Source organism: Tachypleus tridentatus, chromosome 1 (genome assembly GCF_004210375.1).
Source record: "Tachypleus tridentatus isolate NWPU-2018 chromosome 1, ASM421037v1, whole genome shotgun sequence".
Taxonomy (NCBI): Eukaryota; Metazoa; Arthropoda; class Merostomata; order Xiphosura; family Limulidae; genus Tachypleus; species Tachypleus tridentatus.
Genome location: NC_134825.1, coordinates 93,223,876 through 93,241,062, shown reverse-complemented (window position 1 = coordinate 93,241,062; position 17,187 = coordinate 93,223,876). Strand labels below are relative to the sequence as shown.

Sequence of the window (17,187 nt, the reverse complement as noted above, 5' to 3'; positions counted from 1 at the left end):
GTTGTTTTCGTTAATGTATTTTGTTTAAACCCCCTCTATGAGAGTGGATTAATAGAGAGAAAGGCCCGGCATGGCCAGGTGGTTAAGGCGCTCGACTTGTAATCTGAGGGTCGAGGGTTCGAATCCATGTCGCACCAAACATGCTTGCCCTTTCAGCCGTAGGGGTGTTATTTCGGTAAAAGAGTAGCCTAAGAGCTGGCGGTGGGTGGTGATGACTAGCTGCCTTCCCTCTAGTCTTACACTGCTAAATTAGGGACGGCTAGCGCAGATAGCCTTCGAGTACTTTGCGAGAAATTCAAAAACAAGCAAAACAAACAAACTAATAGAGAGAGAAAAAAAGAAGGTAGCCATTGCCTTGCCAATACGCGTGTTGTAAAATTCTGTCTAGTATAATTTGAGTAGAGAGATCTTATCATACGTTAAATAAGATAACCATTGCACTACCAATGCGCGTGTAATATGAACATTTTGATAGAATTAACCAATCTTCCACTATAAATAGGAAAATTGTGAGAGATAACAATTGTGATTTAAACTTTTGATCTGCGAGAAACGAATTGAGCATTTAACACTGAATATCACAGACTAACGTATCCGTCCTTACAAATTTGGAATTAATAATTTTTTCATCTTTACAGTGTGACCCTCACAAGCTTTATATATGACAACAGAGGTTTGCTTTTAATTAAATTGTACCCTTAACACTTTATTGTAAAACAAGAGAGCCCCCATAGACAAATATGTAGGCTTACAGCTCTAAGTATAGGTTTTCAATACCCATAGTAGGCAGAGCACAGATAGCTTATTGTGTAGTTTTGTATTTAAAAAACAAACATTAAAATCTAAGATCAAAACCGAAACATAAATGTTAGAATTGCATGAATGCATAACAAAAAACACGACCAGTTATTGTTTTCATGCAATTTATTGGTCTTAATGTACAAAAACAATGGGAAAAAATTAGTTTCACATAGATGTTGGACCTAAATAAATTTTGCAACTTTAAAAAATAATTTTGTTACTTTCATAAGGTTTGCGTTCTCTGTAGGCCCGGCATGGCCAAGTGTGTTAAGGCGTGCGACTCGTAACCTGAGGGTCGCGGGTTCGTCATATCCTTCAGACGATGCAATTTCAACTTTGAAAAGTGAATAACAAGTTATGCAAAATGCGTAAAAAAACAAAAACTTAGCGATAAAGTTAAACAAAGGGGAAAGACTTGTCGTGGTCGACTAAATATGTTGTTTCAGATTTTTGTTTACTATACATAGATGAACAAGCGAATGCAGCTAAACGACAAAAGACGACAAAAAAAAAAAAAAGAAAAGCACACATATGTTTAAGATAAAACCAACTGCAATGAACATTCGCGTTCAGCAGACATCAGGTGAGTGTGATACAGAAGTCAAACAGGTCGCATGATATGACTTTCTCATTAGATAAAATTATCTCTTACGGAGTGTTACGTGTTATAATTAATCTCGGACGAGCTTCAGATTTATTATGTTGCGTATTGTTAACGTATTACGATATCAAATTGCCGAAAATTCTAATTTTGAATTCAGAAGTCATTTGAATTTCGATATGTATCAAATTTATGATATTTGTCAAGAAGATTGATACACACAATTTTCGTTTTTAATAAAAATATATTTTAATATACCAACAATAGTAAAATTTATAATAACGGTTATTACAAATAAAAGTATTGATTTGTATACAAGAGTGTTCTATCTGGTCTAGAAATGAATATTTATAATAACGGTTATTACAAATAAAAGTATTGATTTGTATACAAGTTTTCTGTCTGGTCTAGAATGGCTTGGCATGGCCAAGCGCGTAAGACGTGCGACTCGTAATACGAGGGTCGCGGGTTCGCAACCCCGTCGCGCCAAACATGCTCGCCCTTTCAGCCGTGGGGGCGTTATAAGGTGACGGTCAATTCCACTATTCGTTGGTAAAAGAGTAGCCCAAGAGTTGGCGGTAGGTGGTGATGACTAGCTGCCTTCCCTCTAGTCTTACACTGCTAAATTAGGGACGGCTAGCACAGATAGCCCTCGAGTAGCTTTGTGCGAAATTCCAAAACAAACAAACTGGTCTAGAAATGAATATTTTATCGGCGGTCCCAACAACAAGCAAATTAATCCTAAGTTGATATTGTTACACCTCGCTTAAGCTGGCTAGCTGTCTTTCCTTGGCCGGACTCACATCACTTATAAATTCACTTTCTCTTTTTATTGGTTTGATGTGATAATCTTAATACAAACTTACCCTAACTGTAACTAGTTTGTATGAATTCACAACGAAAACCAGAATATCGGAAATTTCGCGACTTCCAAATCCTACCGATTTTGGAGTGGTCCTGTATTTTGATTGGTAATTTGAATGTTGATTTTAATCTTACTTATATTATTATCCAGGAATAATAATATATTATATATTATTATAGGAGTAAAGAGTAGTAATTGTATCATACATTTTTCAGGTTGGAACCGATAGAACTGGTGGCATTTTTAAAAAAAAAATATTGTAAGTTATGACAGTGTTTATTGTCTCAATTAGGCCAGAGTATTAGCCCGTGACGATCGTTTTCAATTTTTGTCCTAGTATTTGAGTGTGTTTGCGTTTTTCTTATAGCAAAGATACATTGAGGGGATTCGAACCCTCGATTTTAGGGTTGTAAGTCCGAAGACTTACCGCTGTACCATGGGGGGACATTAGTATTTCTCCATCGAAGTCGCACATTTCTTTTATACGTATGAAAATTAGTGTTTGTTCTGACGATCACAGAGGAAAACTGTAAAATAATAATATACGCTATCTCAGATTTCTAAGGCCATAATCTGAAGAAAAAAATGTTTGGCTTCGAAGAAAGAAAGTTTTTCTTTTACATCTTGCCCACCCACTCACACATGATCACTGTTTTTATCGGCAACTTAACTACCAATTAAATCCTTGGATTTCTGTGATAATATCTGCGGAATTTCTAAACACAATGATACCACAATAAGAATAAGAATAAGATAAGCATATGGATAATTTTGGGCAAACTGTCATTAAATCTTTGTACACAGCTTCTACTGTGGCATTTATACACTAACACATGAAAATTGTCATTTTCACACCCGTGACTTCATCTTTCAACACTACTACCTATAATCTGTGACTTCAGACTGAAAAAAAATATGTTTTGAACTTGGCAGGCAGCTTGGAAATCACAGATATTCTGTCCCTTTCCAAGCACCTTTACCCACCGCTGTCTGGTCTGACAGTATGTCTCCTTATCTAAAATTACCTCTTTAAAAGAAATGTCTTGTTTTAAAGTGTCATACGAGTTCAGTGATGATAGATCCCTTTTTTAAAGAAGTGACACAAATGATTCCCGAGATAGAGAAAGCTCAATCAATTTAAATCTCTCAACTTAGTCAAAATATAATTTTAAAAACTAGCTCACCGTTCATCGACTACATCCAATATAATGTCGTTAGTGTCGAATCAGTAATTGCTAATATAATAGACCAATAGAGACCTAGAAAACATTAGCGGTCGAAGTGGTATTTTTACTTCAACAGTACTTCCTAAAATATAGGATTTCTAGAATAATACGTTTGTTTGTTTGTTTGTTTTTGGAATTTCGCACAAAGCTACTCGAGGGCTATCTGTGCTAGCTGTCCCTAATTTAGCAGTGTAAGACTAGAGGGAAGGCAGCTAGTCATCACCACCCACCGCCAACTCTTGGGCTACTCTTTTACCAACGAATAGTGGGATTGACCGTAACATTATACTCCCCCACGGCTAGGAGGGCGAGCATGTTTAGCGCGACGCGGGCCCGAACCCGCGACCCTCGGATTACGAGTCACACGCCTTACGCGCTTGGCCATGCCAGGCCCTAGAATAATACAAAATAATTCTAATCGCAGACACAGAAATCTGTAAGTTCACTTGCCTGAGGCTTAACATTAGTTAAGCCTTTATTAAATACTATCTACATTCGATAAAAGAGAAATTTTTAGTTAGAGCTAAATATTACGGTACTTAATATTATCAGTAAATAAACTTATGATGTTATCATACGACTTAAAGTTAGACCTTTTTAATATGTTATTGTACAAAATGTTAATGAAAGTATAGCTGAAATGAAATGAGCGCGCATACGTATTTGAATAAGGTGCACGCACACTTTCAGGTCAGATAAATGCCGAGTGGTATTATAATTGATTTGAAGCATATACTTTAATTATTCCAACAGAAACTTCAAATATATTGAAAATCACTTTATCAATCAGGAATTTCTTATTTGTATTAACACGTACATTTCGTGATTATTACATGATAGAGGTGTATTGTTCTGTTGTGCTCCGCTGGTACAGCGATAAGTCTACGGTTTTACAATATCAAATTAGGGGTTCGATTCCCTTCGGTAGACTCAGCAGATAGCCCGATGTGGCTTTGATATAAGTAAAACACACACACACGTTATATTACTTAATTAGATTTGTTGAATTATACATTGATAACATGCAAGTATTGCCAAACAAGCTGCAAAATCTATTACCCCCCTACCCCCAATAAAAGTGTATAACTCGGGATATATAAAAATTAATGTGATGTGTTTACCCCGTTAATGGAAAGCTACTTCAGCACGATTTTATGATGCTACAAGAATTACATGACATACTGCTACTTTTTCAATTTGAGAATCACATTTTTTCTCGTGAAACAAATCAATTACGGTTTCACAGATCATATGAGATGAGAACCAAAGTGTAGAATGGGAATTTGTTTTTTTTCACAAATCGCAAGGAGGTTAAATCTGACTGGTGTAGGACCAACCAAACCAAAATGAGACTAACTTGCTCTCTTTTGTGAATATAAAGAAAACTCTGGCACTCGTTATTCGAGCTCTTTTTTAACACCTTTGATCTTGTTAACTAGTTGTTTTAAACAGAGCAATATTATCCGCACAATGACAAAATAGTCCAAAATAAAAACACTATAAAACGAAAAATAAAAATATCTGGCATTTGGGTTTGTCTTGATTTTGCCGTATGATTTAGCTACAATGACAAAAAAAAAAGTACAAAATTAAGCACTAAAAATTTTCTTGCCATACGATTTAACTCTTTGTTTTGGTACTGTCGGGTTGTCTGTGCTTTGTCCACCACGGATATTTCTTTGCTTGTTACTGAACGTAAAGCAATACGATAGGCTATCTGTGTTGAACCAACCCCAAGTATTGAAATCCAGTTTATAGCGTTAAAAACATTTAGACATGTAGTAAGCCACTGTGGATCCACCATAGGAATTCGAACTCGGAAACATAGCGATGTAAGCGCGTGAACTTATCGATGGTCCAGTAAATCTGTAAAGTTATCTAGTTGATATAATTAGATAATACAGTATTATACATACAAACAAGTGCATTATATCCGCGTGTGACGTACTCATGACGTCATATCTGCACCCTGAGAATAAAATAATTAAGTTATCCGTGACGGGAAACGGAGGCGAAATGGGAACATCACGTAATAAAAGTTTTTCCAACATCATGCATATAAGCAAATGTTCCATTATAGTATAACATATTCGCGTGTGTGTGTTTTCTTATAGCAAAGCCACATCAGGATATCTGCCGAGTCCACCGAGGGGAAATCGAACCCCTGATTTTAGCGTTGTAAACCCGTAGATCCACCGTTGTACCAGCGAGGGACGTAACGTATTCATGATGTCATATCTATACTTGAGAAAGGAGAAAAATAAAATTCTCCGTGAGGAGTAAACAGAAAAATCGTGACCCCTATTACTGAACTTCGAGACTGTGACCTGTCTGTTTATCCCGTAATTTTCGTAGCACCTAAGGTGCCCTTCAGACTAAATATGCCGATACGATTGCACTTTAATACTGGCAAATAGCTTTAATGACCAACGTTTTCTACTGTATTATGACTGAAGTGTTCATAGTTATGCCCCCCCCCCCAAAAAAAAAAAAAAAAACAAAAAAAAACAACCTATAAAACAACCCAGAAACCTCACCTGAAATCTGAACAAAACATACATTGCTAGTATAATACAAACATATACACATGCGCTAATAAATATTTCAAGATAAGACAGAATTTGGCACTTTCTCTTGTAACGGATTTACTGTTATACATCTATTTGTTGTACCTGCCACCTTTCAAGCACTGTGACCTAAATGAACTAAGTAGTGTCTAATAGAACTATTGAGCTGAGGTTCCTTTTGAGTCTCGTTATTGCGAAAATAATTTGCTCCTCTCACTTTAGGGTCGTTGGTGCGTTGTAAAAGTGACGTCAAATCCTTTTATTCGACTAGAGAATCCCCGAATAGGTGGTGTATGCTGTCAACTAGCTGTTTCTCTTTGTTCTATTACTTCAAAATTGGAGACGGCTAGTGCAGATAGCTCTCGAGTAGCTTTGCGTGGAATTACTCAAAACAATCTAGTAAAATTGTGCAAATATGATTCAAGTAATTGTAAATAAAAAGAGATGGCTTAGGCTGTTCTAGATAAAAAGTAAACGAGTGTTAAAGCTTAAGAAATGGAAATCTTACGTTGACATTTCGATGTGCTTACAGGTCGTACAGCAGATGAAGTTTAACAGGATTTTCAGAAGCATCATTTGAAACATGAAAAAGTGAACATCGCTTGAACTCTTATAGTACTCCATAACAGATAATAGTAGTAGTGATAAAATATTACATATTATATTATATACAGCCAGAAGCAAGCATACAGACAAGGCAACGCAATAACACACAAGGTCGTTGTTTATGTGCTCTTTATGGCGTTTTACTGTATACATGCACTTTATTCGGCGGCTGATACCACAGGGACGTATATAGCACAAGAAATAGCTAAAACAAAAGACGAAATCCTATATAATATGATATTTCAGCGAACTGATAATTTTGATGCAACTCAAACCATGCATCATCGTTCTCATATGTAGGATTTTGCCTTTATGGTGGTGATTTGCTTTCCTATATACATTGTTAAAGGAGTTATAATTCATCATGGTTAATTATGAAGAATGCTACTGAAAATGAACTCCACTGTGTTATTAGCATTTACACAGCAAAACACTATTTTTAAGTTGAAGCCAGAATACTGTTGCAGTATGGTAAGAACCTCTTATATCTTTACCTGGGAATGTTGAATCATTCAATGAGTAATTGTGAAATTACTTAAAACTTGGTGATTGGATGAAGTTAAGAACAGTTTATGAAGTATATATGAGAAGATAGCTAAATCAGTTATTACTGGCTGATTGTTTTCCCCGAGTTTTCATTATTCCGTATTTACTGTAAATTTCAGTTTACAGTACATTACGATGCGGAAGAGTTTATATTAATTATTTTTATCAAACATTTCTGATAAAGAAAAATAGTTTTAGATTTTCTTTATATATATATATATATATATACATAAATCGTTTTATATATTTTTTTCTTATTCTTTTATTTGTTTACGATCGTGCCACTCTAATTAGGAACTGTAATATCCTGAATATAAACTTCCGAACATTTGTATCATTTAAATGTATGAATAAAGGTTTTTATTGTAATTTCGCTAACTCACTTTTCAATCATTGAGTTTTTATTATTATTATTTCCCACAACTGGGTTTACCTTGGTACTTCAAGTTTTCTAATCGTCAAAATTTTATTACGTGACACTAGGGTTGTAGCAGAGGCTTGATGAAGTATTTAAGTTCGTGTAGCAACGTTGTTTCAGAAATGAAACCAGTTTGTTCTAAGGTTTACTTCGAATTTCTTCTTTCAGTTCAGTTCAAACAAGACCGGATGTTTATCATTAATATACACCTACATACCTAAAAAAGCGCCATTTTCCAGCTTCGCGCTTTTAAATTAAAGCATATTTTTACTCTTACTGAACAAAGAATAGCATAGACTCACTCACTCACTTTGTGAATAGCCGTATCATACAGGGGAAGACATAAACAGGTTTGGCCACGCAGACAGTCCTCGGCTACCCACCTCAAAGAAAGCTACATTAGTTTGGTCTGTGGTGCCCCTGGCTAAACACTGTCGGTGCGAACTGTTTGGTTGGAGAGTATACTTACCTGTTGATACGGTCTCAGAACTACAATCTAAAACATAGTCATTTTACGTGTGCTTGTGAGAGAGCTCGAAAGACAGAAGAAGCGTGTTCTAGACTATAGACTGGAGAAAAGGAGAGAGTAGGGGAAAGCTAGGTGGAGTAACAAGTTTCAGAAAGCATTGTAAACCTGTTGACTTCATCAGGACTATGCTCCAGTATTACGGTCGACGTGACCATATAATGCTTATTCACCTTCTAGTAGGCTTTCTGTTGGTTATAGGACTATAACGTCGCATGTGATTTCACATGCTTTGTTATCATCCTATGTTACAGTTTTCCAGTAAACTATGACCATCACGTGCTGCAGTTATCACGTTCAACGTATCGACCTCGTTACGTCTCTCTAACAAGTTTATCTTTGTCCCGCACAGTGTAAACATGCAAGCTTGTTGACGTGTTGTAACGTTTCAGTAGTCATATGGGAGAGACCAATTGTTAAGATACGAAGATGAGAGTCAAATGGAACCGAAATTTAGACGGTTTCTCTGGAGGTGATACAAGGCACGGATATAAGTCATTGCCGACTTCGCGAGAACGTTTTCCCGTTTCAAACCGTAGCCTCTCTGACAAAAGCGTGAATAAATATACTTCTTCGGATACTAGTCATTGGAGCTCATGCCGTCAGCGTTTTAGTATCTTCAGTATTCTTGGGTGCAGAGAATGTTGTACAGATCCATCTGCTGAGGAAGGTTTTAAGCAGTCACAGGACGTGAAGCTTAATTCTCCACAGAATTACACTAGATTTCAGTACCACGCAAGTCTGCTCTCTGGAGGTGATCTTGCTCAATGCAATGACAAAAAGCACATTTCTATAGCGGGAAAAATTGACCCACAGGTAAAGCGTTTAAAATATTCTAGCAAAGCTACGAATAAATCTCAGCAAACTACAAGTCAAACAGTGAAAGTAGTTAAATTTGAAAGGTTGCTAGTTTCCGATGATTTACAAAGTGATTCAAGTGTATCTTGTCAAAGCCCTAAAATACTTTTTGGCGATAAACATGCAGGTGACATTCATTCTATTTCTACGGCTAGCATCAATACAGTAGCAGTCAAAAGCAATACACCTAATAATTGTTCGATTCATTCTTCTCACCCTTCATACACTACAATGAACGACAATATTGGTCGTGGAGAACAGCCGCAAACGATGTTTAGTTCTACTCCTGTGTCCTGTAATGACAGTCGAAAAATAAAGCTAAAAAATCCTGAATGCATGAGAAAAGAAGACGTAGTAAGTTTGGAATGTTCGTCTTCACTGAGAAAAGAAGAAAGAAAACTCAATACCCCAAAATGTCAACTTCGTCTAGAAGGTTCGAGTATCGTGATGGTAATACTAGAGAATTAAGTAGAAGTTGTGATGACAATAGTTTTGATCATCGGTTGGCTACAATCACTCCATTAGTTTTTCACGTGGGAAGTAGCAAGAGTGTCCGTGTAAACAGTCTCACTCCTCCTCCTGGTTATAAGGTCATGAGGGTAAAACCAAATACGTCAACAACCTTTACAGTGCCGATAGAAAGTTTGACTCGGGCGTCTTTTAGTACACAAGAAGTTGCCCACATACCAAAAAGCATGATTTCATTTTGTTCTCTATCGAGTGCCGATTCTTCTTACGTCTCAAAACTCAATCAGGACATTTACAAAAACGATAGTGCTTTTAGTAGTATTTCAAAAATTCCAGTTTTAAAAGACAAATCTGCAAATGCTAGATCATGTCGTGAAAGTGGAGCTCGAAAAGGCATTCATCAGGATGTTGGATCACCGTCATCAGATACATGCGTTTCATATTCATGGCGTAGATTTCAAATAATACCAGTAGATTTTGCAAACAGAGAAAAACTTTGTGATGAAAAATTCAAATGCGAAACATCTATAAGGAGACATAAGCATGTTAAAGGTGAAGATTCTGAGGTAGACAAAGATTTCTTCAGGGTGAAAGTCAAACATGAAGAAAGCAATCTTGAATCAAGGGTTCTTCTTTGCCATGGAAAACCAGAGAAGTTCATGGATGAGAGCACTGTAGATATTGAAGCCCTGGACTCGTGTAGCAATATTTTTGTTGATGGCAGGTGTTCACATGAGTCACCCTGTACAAATCAGCAGACAACAAACAGTATATTCCAAGACAGAAATTATTGATTCATATGAACCGTCAGTAATGAAAGTAGTTTCAGCCAGAAGTAAGTCGAACTTGATTCTATACTCTGCCTCGTAACTAATAGTGTCCTATGATACTTGCGCCAAGTATTGTGGTCGACTTCATGTGAAAGTTTGTATGTATGGGAGAGATACGTTACGCATTTTGAAACTGTTTTCGACAAAATTTCATCAAATATTCTACTCAAGTAGAAAATATATTTAGTATTAAACCATTAAATTTGGCGTTTATTAGTTCCTTTGAGAACGAGTAGCGAGTTATTCATTCATTCAAGTAGTTTTAAGTTTTGTGGCACCAGGAAAGTTTGTTTTTTGAATTTCGCGCAAAACTACACGAGGGCTATCTGCGCTAACCATCCCTAATTTAGTAATATAAGGCTAGAGGGAAGAGAGCTAGTCATCACCATCCACCGCCAACTCCTCTTGGGCTACTCTTTTACTAACAAACAGTGGGATTGACTGTTACATATAACGCTCCAACGGCTGAAATGGCGATCATATTTGGTATGACGGGGATTCGAACCCGCGACCTTCAGATTATGAGTTGATTACCTTAACCACCTGACCATGCCGGGCCTGGGTGAGAAAGACTGCCCTTTTGCATCTTTCTTTCATACTTACTTAGATTAAAAAAATTTGTATTTTTTTTACCTTTGTTACATATTCTTAAGCAAATTAGTCTGAAACAAGTCGTATATATTGCTTAAATTCTCTGTACAGTTTATTTAATTAGCATAAAAAAGTTAAATATTTTACTATGAGCTTCTAATGTTAGTAAAGTAGTGGTAAGAATTATATTTAAAATTATCTTCTTGGTTCAAAATATATATTTTACTACGGATATTTTATATTTTATTGGATCTGAGCAACATTTAACCTTTAAATATGGTAGATAGTATAAAAATGTTTACGTTTTCGTTTCATCTATCTCATGATTTGGCCGTTTGTTTAAGCTTTTGAACAAGTACTTGTTACTTTGTACGCATTATACTTATTAACTTGTCTGATTAGTCAGCTTGCTGTTCTTCATATATAATAGCATATTATTTCAGTAGAACAACCATGTGCAGCGTAATATAATTGGAGCGTATATAATTGATGTTTCATAGTTTTTTTTCTCTGAATACCTATGCAGTTTCTTAACAGGCCAAACAAAACTGATAATTATATGTATGACGTAAGGGTTATTCGGTTTTGTGTTGTGAATTTTATGGTTTGGAAACACTGCTTAAAAATATTATCAATAATTTTTGAACAAAAATATATGCACAATTTATGGTGACGTTTAACGTGAGTGGTCTGCTCCAGATAGAACTTCATGTTATATATAGAGTTGCTATATTTATTTGATGAAGGTTGCCAGTCGTACTAAGGATTAAAGGTAATTCCTACTATCGGGTCCAATTTTAAATGTTTGCTTTCACTGTTCCCAATGAGAAGAAATATATTCTACAACTTGCACTGTAATATTAGTACATATATTTGAGGCTATGGGTGCGTTATAAGAGTGACACGCAAGTCCCGCTATTCGATAAAGTTGGAGATGGGTATTGTTACTGGTTTTCTTCCTTGTAGTCTGTCAGCTCAAAATTTAAGAACAGCTTTGAATCAATAGCCTTGTATAAGTACAGGGGTTTTGGAAAGTCACTGTGCAGTTTTGTCTGTTAATAAATATAAAAGTGCACAGTGACCTTTTGAACACCCTGTATTTGCAAAATTCTGAAACAACTAAGTATATAAACGTAAATACGTAAAGTAGAAGTATAATTATTATGTATAATGACTGTATAAAATCTAAGTTTAAATAAATCATTGATTTATCTATCAGCATATGTCGAAAGTTTTATGTAATAAACTAAACGTTAATTATGGCAAACTTAAACAATATTTAAAACAATGCTACGAGCGTTTTAGAGATACTTAAGGTTGAAGATGTGCGTATGATATGATACGTATATATTACATTTATTTAACATAATAACTGTTCTCACAAAATAACCTACTTTCCAATACCTTTATTTTGTAATGATCTTTGTTTTTTATTAATTAGAAATGGCACAAATTCATATACATATTACTTGAAAATGTCATTTAATTTCGTTATTTGAAAGTTTCTTGTTTTTCTTTAATTTATTTGTACAAATATATTAAACACTGATTTTTTTTTAAATATTCGGACGCCACAAGTTCTCAAGTGTTGCTTTAAACTCGAATAGCAGGAGCTGTGCAGTAGCTTGTCGAGGTTTTTAAGCCTTCGTACGACTAACCTTCTGGACTGGTCGCTTGTTACTAGCAGGAGATGTTCAGTAGCTTATTTAGCCTTGGTACAACAAACTCTGTACTCGTTGTTTGCTACGAGCAGGAGGTGTGTAGTAACACTTCGAAGTTCTCAAACCATTCTTAATATAACAAACTATCTGTATTATTTACTTGTTACTAGAGGGACTGTACAGTAATTTGTCAAGGTTTTCGAGTCTTGTTTTAACCAACTCTCCGGACTGGTCGTTTAATATGTAGAAGGAGTGTGCAGTAGCTTTTCGAGGTTATTAAGCTTTCTTACGACTAGTCCTCTGGACTGGACGCTTGCCAGTAGCAAGAGCTATGCAGTGGCATGTCGAAATTCTTAAGCCTTAGTGTAACTAACGTTCTGGACTGTTCACTTGCAGTGGCTCCTCAGCAGAATGTTGAAGTTCTTAAGGCTAAGTGTAACTAGCTCTATATAGTGATCGCTTGCCAACAGCAGGAACAGTGAAATGGCATAGGGAGGCTTGATATAATGAATCTGTTGGACTGGTCGCACAATATAGCGCATTCCAACATGTGAGGAAAGTCCCACAGGTTTTTCTTTATATGAAATGTAAACTACGTTTTACAATCGTACGGAGGTTAAAAAGAAAATATAGTGCTGCAAAAGTTAGTTACGCTTCCCTGCTTCCTCCTAATCCAACTTCATAGCTTATGTAATTTTTTATGCTGAAATGGTTATTACTGTATTTCATTTTCTTCTTACTTATTGTTTTAAGGTAAATTCTCTATAGTTAATCTTAACCTTGATGGAGCGTGTTTTGCTTGTAGAAAATCGCAATGAGCAGTTCATTATCTAACATATTAGAAGAATCTACTAATACTTATGTTAGTGTTTTTTTACCCTATGATATGTATCGGACTATCTTCTGCAGGCATTATGTCAGGTGTGACTTTTACAATCCGTTTTATGGTCCTCAACACGCGGTGAATTATCTAGAATCTTAATTACATTCAAGAAAGATAAGTTAAATTATCAAAAAGTACTCTTACACGTTCATACTTATATTAATATTAAAGTATCAACGTGGAAGAGTATTTAGTGTATGAGTGAGCTGTGTTTGTATGTTTAGAGACGATGTTTATGTAATTATAACCTACAAACGTTGTGCAACATATAGTACATGTACATGAATGATTTGTCAATGGAAAACGAGCTTATTGTAAGAGTGAAAAAAAATGAATTTGATGTGAACGTAATCTTGTTTAAGCTGTTTGAACTCGTCCATGTTCTGGACTTATTATTTTTACATATTCAGCTTTTTTATCGTTTTCTCCCTGACATGTTACCGAACTATTGCTGCTAAGATTTCGTGCCTTGAACATGTAAAACTTTGCCTTATATATTCAAATTACAAAGTTATAGTCATGAGAGTTTTTTCTTGCTATCAGAAACCCTGAGTTAAAGGTGTAACAAGAGTTTGAAAGACTAGGAAACAAGGAATGATTTCCTTCCCTTCTCATTACCATCACTTACACCCTCTTATCTCTGTTTTACTGTGGCACACACATAATTACCTTAACGTTATTCACCAGTCCTATTCCGCAAAGGGTATCCATATGGACTCTACCAGATTAAAAAAATAATATCAATAAAACTATTTATGTACCAAATTGTCTGTGTATTCATAATTTTATTTCTTTAAGTTTGTTTTGATTTTGAATTTCGCGCAAAGCTACACGAGGGCTATCTGCGCTAGCCGTCCCTAATTAAGCAGTGTAAGACTAAAGGGAAGGCAGCTAGTCATCACCACCCACCGCCAACTCTTGGGATACTCTTTTACCAACGAAGAGTGGGATTGACCGTCATATTATAACGCCCTCACGGCTGAAAGGGCGAGCATGTTTGGCGCGACTGGGATTCGAACCTGCGACCCTCGGATTACGAGTCGAACTCCTTAACACACTTTGCCATGCCGGGCCCTATTGCTTTCAGAACTCCAAATAACATATGAGCCACATAAAAATTTAAAGCAATTAGTCCCATTGATTATTCCTAGGGTTTTTTTATGTATTTTGTATAGAAAATGAGTTTCTTCCAGTGGTATGGACAGTTCTTTACACTGAGCAGTGTAAGAGACAAACACATGAAATTATTCAAAACGATGCTATATGTGGATCCCATCGGTAGTGAATGGTATGAAAACAAGTCGGTACTTTGAGAGTTAATCATATAATTTCAAAATAATACATTATACAATGATTTTAAAACAAATATAACCTGATAATGGTTATAATTACTTGAAACGTATCTTTTCTGAAAGTAGGATTACAAGATTGGGCTTTTACAATTCTGTATTTTTTGTTAGCGTTAGTATTTTTTTGTTTTTATGACAATACTTCTAAGGTTATCTGCTGCTGTATCTTGAACTATTGACAGGGGGAACACAGCCAGTGAGTAAGAAGTACCTTACCACCTACTTATCATCTTAAGTGTTTGACTGTTTCTCTTATAATGCACTAACAGATTAAATTGCGAGGAATATGTTGTGGTATTTCACAGATTCAAATCAGACTCACCAGATCCGAAACCTAGGGCTTTACCACAGGACCTAACAGCGTCTATCGTTTGTTGAAAAGTTCACGAATTTTTAGTCACTTCAGTAGGCTCATGTCTTTTTCTCTTGTTTAACTGATTCAGAAGGCGTTGTGAGAGAAGTGGATTTTTTTATATATTTTTAGATTGAAATACGGCTGATGTCAGTATAAACAATTTTAGAGTGACAAAATGAAATTCCACATCTATTTTGAACAGTGAGAAACTAACAGACAATGATGTGTTTAATTTAAATTTTAGCCAATTATAAAGTTGCATTCTTTTGCAACAAAAGTTATACGCCAGTGAAAAACATTTAAAACAAAGCATTAAACATGTTACAATGATATTTTACATTCATCAGACTAATTTTCACAAACTACTTAAGAGGTCTAAATAAATATGCATATATATATATATATATATTGGAAACAGAAACTCATAAAAGAAAGTGAAAAAATGTCGTCAGGAGTAGGAAATTGTTTACAAAAATGGTATTTGATTTGACATTCGACAGACCAATTACATTTCAAGTCTAAGGATTTGCTTATGAAACGTGACTTTTCTTACTCAGTGGAAATCTTCAAGTGATATTTGCAGATTTTTTCTACAAGCTACATTTTGTTGCCTGTTATGCTAATCCTTGTGCTCCCATGCCATACTGCAAGATTGCACCCGTCAATCGTTTTAGAAGGCCTATAAGAGTAGAAGTTTTACACATATTCTTAAGAACTGATATACACATCATTTAATGCAGTAAGATGGGGTAACTTGGTTCTTCTAAAAACGTTTTTGATCGATAAGCATGTGAAAATTTTATATGCAATATCCTTTCCTCTTAATAACACACAATCAAGATCTTCGTTATAAACTCATAATGGGTATCGATAAGTGCTTGAAATAAATTTACTTATCATTTTGCATTTATGTTTGGGGTCTTTATAAATCAGAAGCACATTGTTCAGTCAAGTTATATATGTTTGGTATATATTTTTGTAATGAAACTTGACATTCCAATGATAATTGCGTGTGTGGATATATATAATGTTGTAAAGCACATAGCGCATAGATACATCTACAATCTAAGACAGCTTTTCTGGTCGAAAACGACCACATTAGTGTAAAATGAGAGTTACAAGAAAACAATATTTTGAAACGAAGATTTGAATTTATTTTAATATTTGACACAACCGAAAAATATTTCTTGTTTTATAAAATAGCTTTATTATACGGTTCCTAAATAATTAACTAGAGAAATAGTCATTTTGGTTGAGAATATTGCTATTTTTAAACTTGTTCTATAGAATAATGGCAGCTGATTTGGTCTCTGCGAATACTTTTATCTTTTGATAGAGCTGAGTGTGGTTCAATTGTTAGCTTGCTGGACTGAATATGAGAGTTTTCAGCTGCAGGATGGTGATCTGTACTCTGAGGCCGTGGGTGCGTTATAAGAGTGAATATAAAATCCGACTCTCCAATTAAAGTATCCTGAGAGTTAGTGATGGGTGCTTTTCAAAAGTTACTTTCCTTTAGTATATCAGTTGAAAATTAGGGAGAGCTATCATCCGAAACAATCAACCTTCTTTTAATCAACTAAAATTAACCTTTCTGAAAAAAAAACAAAAACAGAAATAATTGCACTGATGGAGTGTAGCAACTACTATGTTTTCCGAAAATCGTTAATGAGGAACATTGTATTTTATGCGACACAATGAGTTAACCCTTCCCAAAGTTTAGATATACCCATCATTAATTTTTAGAACTACTGAATAGAGGTAACAGAAGTAAGGTAACCATTCAAAAATTCCATTCTCAGAAATGCCTGTGAGAATCAATCGTGCTGTTTAATTAAAATGTAGAACATGTTCATTAACATATCTCTGCTCGAACCTTGGATCATTTGATTTCCTACTTGGAGCAGTAATCACCGTGTTGATGAGCAGGGAAGTCATGCGGAAGTTCTAATGAAATTATTATTTATCAATAATAAAAATGAATACATTGTATAAAATTTGTTTTCGTTAAAAAATATTAGAAAACATAAACAATGTGT

The 17,187-nt window shown here is 35.2% G+C and overlaps 1 protein-coding gene across 8 annotated transcripts in view; it reads left to right on the top strand.

Moving 5' to 3' along the window:
- Window positions 1-7,974: 7,974 nt before the first annotated feature.
- Window positions 7,975-17,187, top strand: part of LOC143255612 (uncharacterized) — a 47,179-nt gene continuing 37,966 nt past the window's right edge. For 4 of the 8 annotated variants that reach the window (XR_013030746.1, XR_013030756.1, XR_013030755.1 and 1 more), the window contains exon 1: window positions 8,052-10,317. The gene's annotated coding sequence lies outside the window, so the exon portion shown is untranslated. Of the gene's footprint in view, window positions 10,875-17,187 lie in introns of all 8 variants that reach the window. The other 4 variants (XM_076511537.1, XM_076511557.1, XR_013030749.1 and 1 more) reach the window with 3 other exon arrangements.